The sequence below is a fragment of the Myotis davidii genome, unplaced genomic scaffold (genome assembly GCF_000327345.1).
Source record: "Myotis davidii unplaced genomic scaffold, ASM32734v1 scaffold560, whole genome shotgun sequence".
NCBI lineage: Eukaryota > Metazoa > Chordata > Mammalia > Chiroptera > Vespertilionidae > Myotis > Myotis davidii.
The window spans coordinates 71,719-80,196 of record NW_006294418.1 but is presented as its reverse complement, the minus strand read 5'-3'; positions in this window follow the sequence as shown (position 1 = coordinate 80,196).

Genomic DNA, 8,478 nt, shown 5'->3' with positions numbered 1-8,478 from the left:
CCTGGCCCGGGGGGGGGGGGCATCAGCACAGGGGTGGGGCCTCGGAAGAGAGCTGTCAGCACTCCTGTGCTGTGGTCTGAAGGCACAGAGAGGAACAGAGAGCAGATGGGCAGTTAGGGGGTTTAGGCCAGGAGCAGAGAGCAGATAGGCAGTTAGGGGGATCAGACAAGGAGGGGAGAGCACTTAGGGGGATCAGGCTGGCAGGGGAGAACAGTTAGGCAGTTAGGGGGATCAGGTCAGGAGGGGAGAGCACTTAGGGGTATCAGGCAGGCAGGCAGGTGAGAGCTTAGGAGCCAGTGGTTCTGGATTGAGAGAGGGATCGCAGATTGGAGAGGGTGCAGGCCAGGCTGAGGGGGACCCCCCCCATGCATGAATTTCATGCACCAGGCCTCTAGTTGATATATAATTTACACACCATAAAATTCACTTGTTAAAAGTGTACAGTTCAATTGTAATATTGAATATTATTACTTTTATAAGTAATAATTTCAAATCGTTACATTTTAAAATTGTTATGAATATTATGTAATATTACATGGTTAGCTCTTATTTTTTAACTTCATTTTTATTGTTGACACTATTACAGTTGTCCCCCTCTCCCCCTTTGCCCACCTCCACCCATCTCCCATTCCCACTTCCCTTTGACTTTCACCTCACTATTATCTGTATCCCTAGGCTGTGTATATATGTTCTTTGGCTAATCTCGTCACCTTCTTTCATGTGGTCCCCCACACTGATAGCTGTCATTCTGTTCCATGTATCCATGCTTCTGGTTCTATTTGTTTATCAGTTTATTTTTTCCATTTGATCCACATATAAGTGAGATCATATGGTATTTGTCTTTCTCTGACTGGCTTGTTTCACTGAGTATAATTAGCTTTTAAAATTAGGTAAATACATATATATGTTTGTGTATGTAACATAAAATTTCCCATTTAACTATTTTTAATTGTATGATTCAGTGCCATTAATTACATTCACAATATTGTGTAACCATCACCATTGAGTAAGAAATAATTAAAATGGAAACAAATAAAAATCTTGGAAATAAAAAATATAACATTATAATAACAATTAAAAAGAAATCCCCATTGGAAGAATAAAGTTCATGCTGGAGTAGTGGGTGTGAAAATGAATAAATGGGGTGTAAATTAATTAATGAGGAATTAACCCACAAATTAGAGAAACATGGTAACAAAACAAACATGAGTGCAGTTGTGAAACTTGGAAGTAGTAGGTTCACTACGCTTATAGCTGGTAGATATTGACTAACGCCAGAAAGGGAAGAAAAGCAGCATTCAAAGAGATAATGATGGAGTTTACTAGAAATGAAGAAACAAATGGATGCTAAGATTGGAAATGCATTCTGAGTGTTAAGAAGATTAAGTCAGCTATCAAAGTAAAACTTCAGTTAAACATAAAAAAAAAAAGGAAAGACTTAAGATGCTAAGGAAGGACTAGAGAGATGGGATGGACAAATGGTTTTAAGCAAACTTCTCATCAGTAACATTGGTAATATTTACACACTTCTAAGAAAACATGTAATTCTATAATTGACTAAACTCTATCCAAAATGAAGAGAAATAAAGATTGTTTTAGACATAAAAAGTCAGCAATAGTATATCTACATATTCTCACAAATAAAGACATGAAATAATTGCTTCAAACTTGACTGCAATCAACAGTTTGAAATAAATTTTGTATTTTACATTGTGACTCAGTGTATGTTTCAGATTTACAAAGCAATATCTTTATTCTGTAGGACTTATTCTGAGGTTATTTTTAGCCAACCTAAGCATAGTTGTTTTTTGTTTGTTTATTTTAACCAAACATTGTTTCAAATAAGCTCAAATGGTGTCCCTGCATTCAATAAACAATTAAGATATATAATTAAATGAAGCTACTCTTGAACTAGGAAGAAAAACAGAGGATGCTGAAGACCTTAATGGAGAAAATTACAAAATGTTAGTGGCCATAAAAATGTCCTTAAATAAAGTAATAAAATAGTTTCATTATGAGAAAACTCCATTTCCACACCTATGGAAATTTATCCCAATTTTCTGTAAGTTTAATGCAATTCCAAATGCCAAAATGATTTTTTCACAGAACTCCATAGTAAAACTAAAACTTCATGCTGATACTAAAAGTCTCATGGAAGAGCAAAATTCCAACAATGGCTAAGGCAGTTTTAAAGAAACCTACACTTGTAGTGTCTCCTTGACAAACACTTAACTTATTAAAAAGCTATAAAATTTAAAGCAATTTGATATTACAAAAAGAATATTAGAACAGGGGGCTCATAAGCAGATCCATATGTACATATCGTGCAGGTGAATTTGTTATGCATTGCCACATTGCTAATTCAAATCAGTTAAATAATAATGAACTGCCTTTACCAGACTATGCTAGTGCATTTTGTATGCAAGAGATAAAACAAAATTCTATCTCTAGCTCATACTATACTCAAAATTAAGTTCTAAGTACATTGAGTGTAAATATAACTTTTAACATCAAAGAAATTATAGAATATTTTTATAAACTCAGAATAGTAACATATTTTAAAAAGTAGACAAAAAAATAATACAGTTGAAATTAAAAACATTTCTAACAGAAGATATAAAGGAATTTAAAAGCCAAAACAAATGAAGACTAACAGAAGATATTTGTATTTCCTAAAATCAAAAAGAATGGCAATTAAATTTTAAAATAAACCACTACAAAGACTAATAGAAGTATGGGTAAGTCATGATAAAATGCAATTCCCAGAAAACATATTTAGATTAAAGTATATTCAAGTTCACAATTCATTGAAAATTTCCTAATCAAACAATCTGATGGTATTTTCTATTTATGAATTTCACAAATTTTTTAAAAAGTTTGATAATGTGGAGAAACTGGAATGTTCATATACTTTTTTACAATTTTGTACGACCACTTTAGAGAGAGCCATTTTGCAATATTTTGAAATGTTGGAAAAGTACATATTCTTTCATCCAGCAATTCCCACTTTTGGAGTAAACTTAGGTATTTCTACCTTTAAAAAACACAAGGGTATATTTTATGACAGTTAAAAAAAACAACTTAAAAAAACACACCAATGTGTTGTGTACAGAGTGGGGCAAAAGTAGGTTTACATTTGTGAGTACCCAAAACATTAAGTATTGCATTACTTTTAACCTATTTTTGCCCCGTTGTGTATATACACAGTTTTTATCTCAAATCCAGCTTGATTAAAACAACCTTACTTACAATAGCCAAGAAGTGGAAACAACCTAAGTGTACTTTGATGGATAAATGGATAAATATATTGTATTATTCAGTCATTTAATAAAGAATGAAATTTTGCCATTTGTGACAACATGGTACCTAGAGGGCATTAGGGGAAGTAAAATAAATCAAAGAGAGAAAGACAAATACTATCTGTGGTATCTAAAAGAGGAAAGGAGAACTCTGTGTCAGGCTTGGGTGACTGCCCCAGTAGATCATGACAGTAGATCTGATAAGAATTCTGGCCGGAACCGGTTTGGCTCAGTGGATAGAGCGTCGGCCTGGGGACTGAGGGGTCCCGGGTTCGATTCCGGTCAAGGGCATGTACCTGGGTTGCACGCACTTCCCCAGTGGGGGATGTGCAGGAGGCAGCTGATCGATGTTTCTCTCTCATCGATGTTTCTAACTCTCTATCTCTATCTCTCTCCTTTCCTCTCTGTAAAAAATCAATAAAATATATTAACAAAAAAAAAGAATTCTGTTTGCAAAAAAAAAAAACACAACAACAACAAAAAACTTCTGGATCATGTCCATGTGGAAGAGAGCTAGGGCCAATGTTTACTATAAAACTTAAACCTCACTAAGAAATGTATGGAGGGATCTATAATTGTTATAGTTGGTGAGTCTGATTGAGAATGGAGAGAGGATAGAAAGGGGTCTGGGAAACTGAAGCATCTGTCATTGGATAGAGCAATTTATAGGGATGTTAGGTGGACTTTAGGGCAATAGTAATTCAGATATGAATTAATGTCCCAATATTGGATTACTGCCAAGTAAGTTCTCAGTAGGTGAGTGGGGGTGAGGATAACAAGATTACTCTACCCTGATCAGAGCCACTTCTGTATTAAATGTCAATTTAAAGTTAATTATATATACATTTTTTTGTTGTTTTTAAAATATATTTTATTGATTTTTTACAGAGAGGGAGAGGGAGAGAGATAGAGAGTCAGAAACATCCATGAGAGAGAAACATTGATCAGCTGCCTCCTGCGCACCCCCCACTGGGGATGTGCCCTCAACCAAAGTACATGCTCTTGACCAGAATCAACCCAGGACCCTTCAGTCTGCAGGCTGATGCTCTATCCACTGAGCCAAACCAGTTAGGGCTATATACATGTTTTTAAACCCTCATCTAGAAGTTGAGAGTTTAGTTTATATCAATTAGCTTTAATTTCATAATAAAGCATCCCAGAATTCAATGTCTTAAAACAATGACTGCTTATATATCCCACTATTGTATGGGTTATTTAGGTGGTTCTTCTAGTCTGGCTCAGCTTCTCAGATCTCCAACCAGCTGGCTGATCAAATGGTAGCTGGTTTTCAAGGATGGTCCCCCTCATATACCTTGTAGTAGGCAGCCTGTGTTCTGAGTTACTGGGCCTCAAATCTGTCATTATGCAACCAGCTAGCTTGGCATGGTCTCAGAGATCTAAGAAAGAGCTGGCCCCAATATGAAAACATTTTATAAGCCATTTTTATTAATGTCTTATTGGTCAGGGCAAGTCACATGGCCAAGTCCAGGTTCAAAGAATAGATTCACATTCATGGCAGATTCTGCAAAAAGGCCGCACATATACATGAAGAGGAAGTTCCATCTTCTGTAACCAACACAATTATATAAGTGATTTTTAGCTTATCACTCTAAAATCCTAAATAATAATTTAAAATTTGGCCTGGCTTTTAGAAATTCACTTTCTTTGTCATTTTATTTGTTATACAATGTTTCTTGGCAACCAATAGTGAGCTATGACAATAATATCTTGTTTACATATGAGCTATACATCAATCTATATTTAATGGTGAAAAAATAAAACTAGACAGGAATTATCTAGTGGGGAAAAGCTATGACAAAACTATGGATAGTTTAATGGATTTAATGGCACTGAAGTGATTGTCACCATCAAGAGTATAAACTTTTTCAGATTTATCTCAAATAATGCTTTTTTCTAAGAAGTTCCTCATGATTAACTGCTATTAAGCCACTATGATCACTTAACAATTTTATGAAATCAATATGACTGAAAAAAGTTTCTTTATTTTGTTTTGTTTTGTTTTTGTAGTTTTGACTCAAACACAGAAGTTATAAATGGCTACTAAGGGAAAAAATCTGTGATGTAGTGTTAGAGGAGGCATTTTTCATTGAAAGTAATAAAAGAAAGTATACATATTAGAATCTCCTTTTCCTTTTGAGAGATGTGTAGCATGAATTCAGCAGATGAAATCAATGTACTGTGAATTATAAATAGACGTTTGAGGGCTTGGATGATGAATTCAAAACTCTTAAGAAAGCAGCAGAGAACCTGTTGAAAAAGGCAAGGACACAAGTGAATCCGTTTCTTCTTGAAAGATGGTTATCATTGGCAGCAGTGAAGTTACTTGCTATTGTTTGAAGGGGCAAGATATTTCAATTTCATATTACTCAATATTTTTAGGTTTCTAATGCAAGAATAAATAAAGTTTATGAGAAACTAATGTGTGTTATCTATATATTTAACTTGCTATTCTGAGCTATTCAGGATAATATATCTAGTTAAAAATTCCAACAGAGAGGGATGAAGGAAAGGTGAGTAGAAGAGAGAGGGAGAGATAGAGAGGGAAAGAATATTAAAAGAATTTACACTAAGACAAACCTTTATATAATATGCTTCCCAGGACAGTTTTTTCCTTACTTGAGTTTTAATTATATAGCTTTAAAGTGGCATACTTAAAGATAAATAGATTATATTTCAAATATTGATATAGTTAGCCTTATTTACAACATCTATTTTTTTATAATAAAAGGGTAATATGCAAATTGACCCTATCAGGGGAACAACCGGTCACTATGACGCACACTGACCACCAGGGGGCATATGCTTGATGCAGGAGCTGCCACCTGGTGGTCAGTGCACTCCCACAGGGGGAACTCTGCTTAGTCACAAGCCAGCTGATGGCTGTGAGCGCAGTGGTGGTGGCAGGAGCCTCTCCCATCTCCTCAGCAGCGCTAAGGATGTCCAACTGCCTTCAGTCGGCCATCTCCCAAGGGCTCCCAGGTTGCCAGAGAGATGTCTGACTGACAACTTAGGCATGATCCCCTGGGGAGCAGGCCTAACCCAGCAGGTGGACATACCCCAAAGGATCCTGGACAGTGATAGGGCTCAGGCCATGCTGAAGGATCCCCCTGAGTGCACAAATTTTTATGCACCAGGCCTCAAGTAACATAATATGTGGCTTAGTTATCACTCTTACAGAACAACATTCTCAAAATACTTCATGTTATGTTCAAATTAATGTCAGCTGCTGCAAGCCTCATTAATATTTTTTTAGATTTCTACAAAGTAGAAATTGCAATGTGTAGTTCGATGTTTACTGACATGTTGATAAATGTAAGTGTTAACCAATACACTATATGCTACAGTTCCTCTCCATTTCCTTCAGCAATTTAAACCTGATGCTCTTCCTTCTTCCTTCCCTTCCCTTTCATACAATCTTTCTCAAAGAGAGCAGTATTATTATTGATGTCTTCATGCCCTTATCAATCTTCTCACAATTTTCAAGAATACTTTTGACTCCATTGTGCTCTGTTTTTACTTTCCACTAAGGCTTGATAATAGCCTAGATCTGATCACTCTTTAGCACGGCTCTACCTAAAGACCTTGAACTTCATGTTCCTTCTCTTTAAACGTAATCTGATTACATTGCATCTAGAATAATCTATCAGTCTGTTATCTGCCTTATAAACATCCTACACTTCACACTTCAACTTCCAGTTAGTTCTGTTCACCACATTTTTCTTTTTAACCAAACCTGGATGAAGAAATAAGCCATTTAATGTTGTCCCCATCACTTTCCAATATTATCAAATACTCCTCCCTATAATTTCTGTTTCTGACTATACAAGTGAGTTCCTGCAGAAGCTTTCTCCCTGTACTCATAGGCATATTTTCACTTTTGGAGAATTCCATCATTGTAATGATTCATACTGGGATTTTAGTATTTGTTATTACTCTAAATTCAAACATTCTAATTATCCTGTTACTAATGGAACAGTGTAAAATCTCTAGACATTTACAAAAATTTCCATTAATATTTTTATGTCATTTTTTAAAAATTTTTTATTGCTGAGAGTATTACAGATGTTCTCCATTTCCCCCCCATTGCCTCCTTCTACCCAGTTCCTGCTCCACCCAAGCTTCACAAGCTCCCTGGGGGATTGGGCCTAATCTGGCAGTCAGACATCCCTCTGGCAGACCAGGAGCCCTCGGGGGATGTCCACTTGCCAGCGGGGAGCAGACCTAAGCTCCAATCGGACACCCTTAGCGCTGCTGAGGAGACAGGAAAGGTTCCCACCACCACCGCTGTACTGGCAGCCATCAGCCTGGCTTGTGGCTGAGCAGAGCTCCCCCTACGGGAGCACACTGACCACCAAGGGCAGATCCTGCATTGAGTGTCTGCCCCCTGGTGGTCAGTGTGTGTCATAGTGACCAGTCATTCCCAGTCGTTCTCCTGTTAGGGTCAATTTGCATATTACCCTTTTATTATATGGGATAGAGGCCTGGTGCATGGGTGGGGGCCAGCTGGTTTATCCTGAAGCATGTCCCAGATCAGGATGGGGGTCCCACTGGGGTGCCTGGCCAGCCTGTGTGAGGGGCTGATGGTTGTTTGCAGGCTCGCCACAGCCCCCAGCCATCCAAGCTCCCAGTGGAGGCTGGCTGGAAGCAGGTATCTGCGATTTATTTATCTTCTATAATTGAAACTTTGTTGTCTTGAGCAGAAGACACAGCCTCCAGGGCAGGCGGGAAGCTTGGCTTCCTCCATCACTGGGGCAACCAAGCCTCCTGCTTGCTCCACCTCTATGGCTGCCAGCTGCCATCTTGTTTGGGTTAATCTGCATATAGTCACTCTGATTGGCTGATGGGCATGGCTGATGGGCATGGCTGATGGGTGTGGCTTGCGAGTGTAGTGGAGGTACAGTCAATTTGCATGTTTCCCTTTAATTAGATAAGATAATTGTTAATCTTCTTCTTGCTTACCTTTTTCCTGACCTGAGTTTCTAGTAGTTTCTATCTTTTATGTACAACAATATTTTCACTTAGTTACTCCCTAAAATACTAGTCGTTTCACCATTTCTGCATCTAAAATTGTAATTCATTTATGTCTCTAGGTTTGGTGTAATCACAATTTAATTCATCTATCTCACCACAAATCTCTTTACTACGTAAAATTCACTCT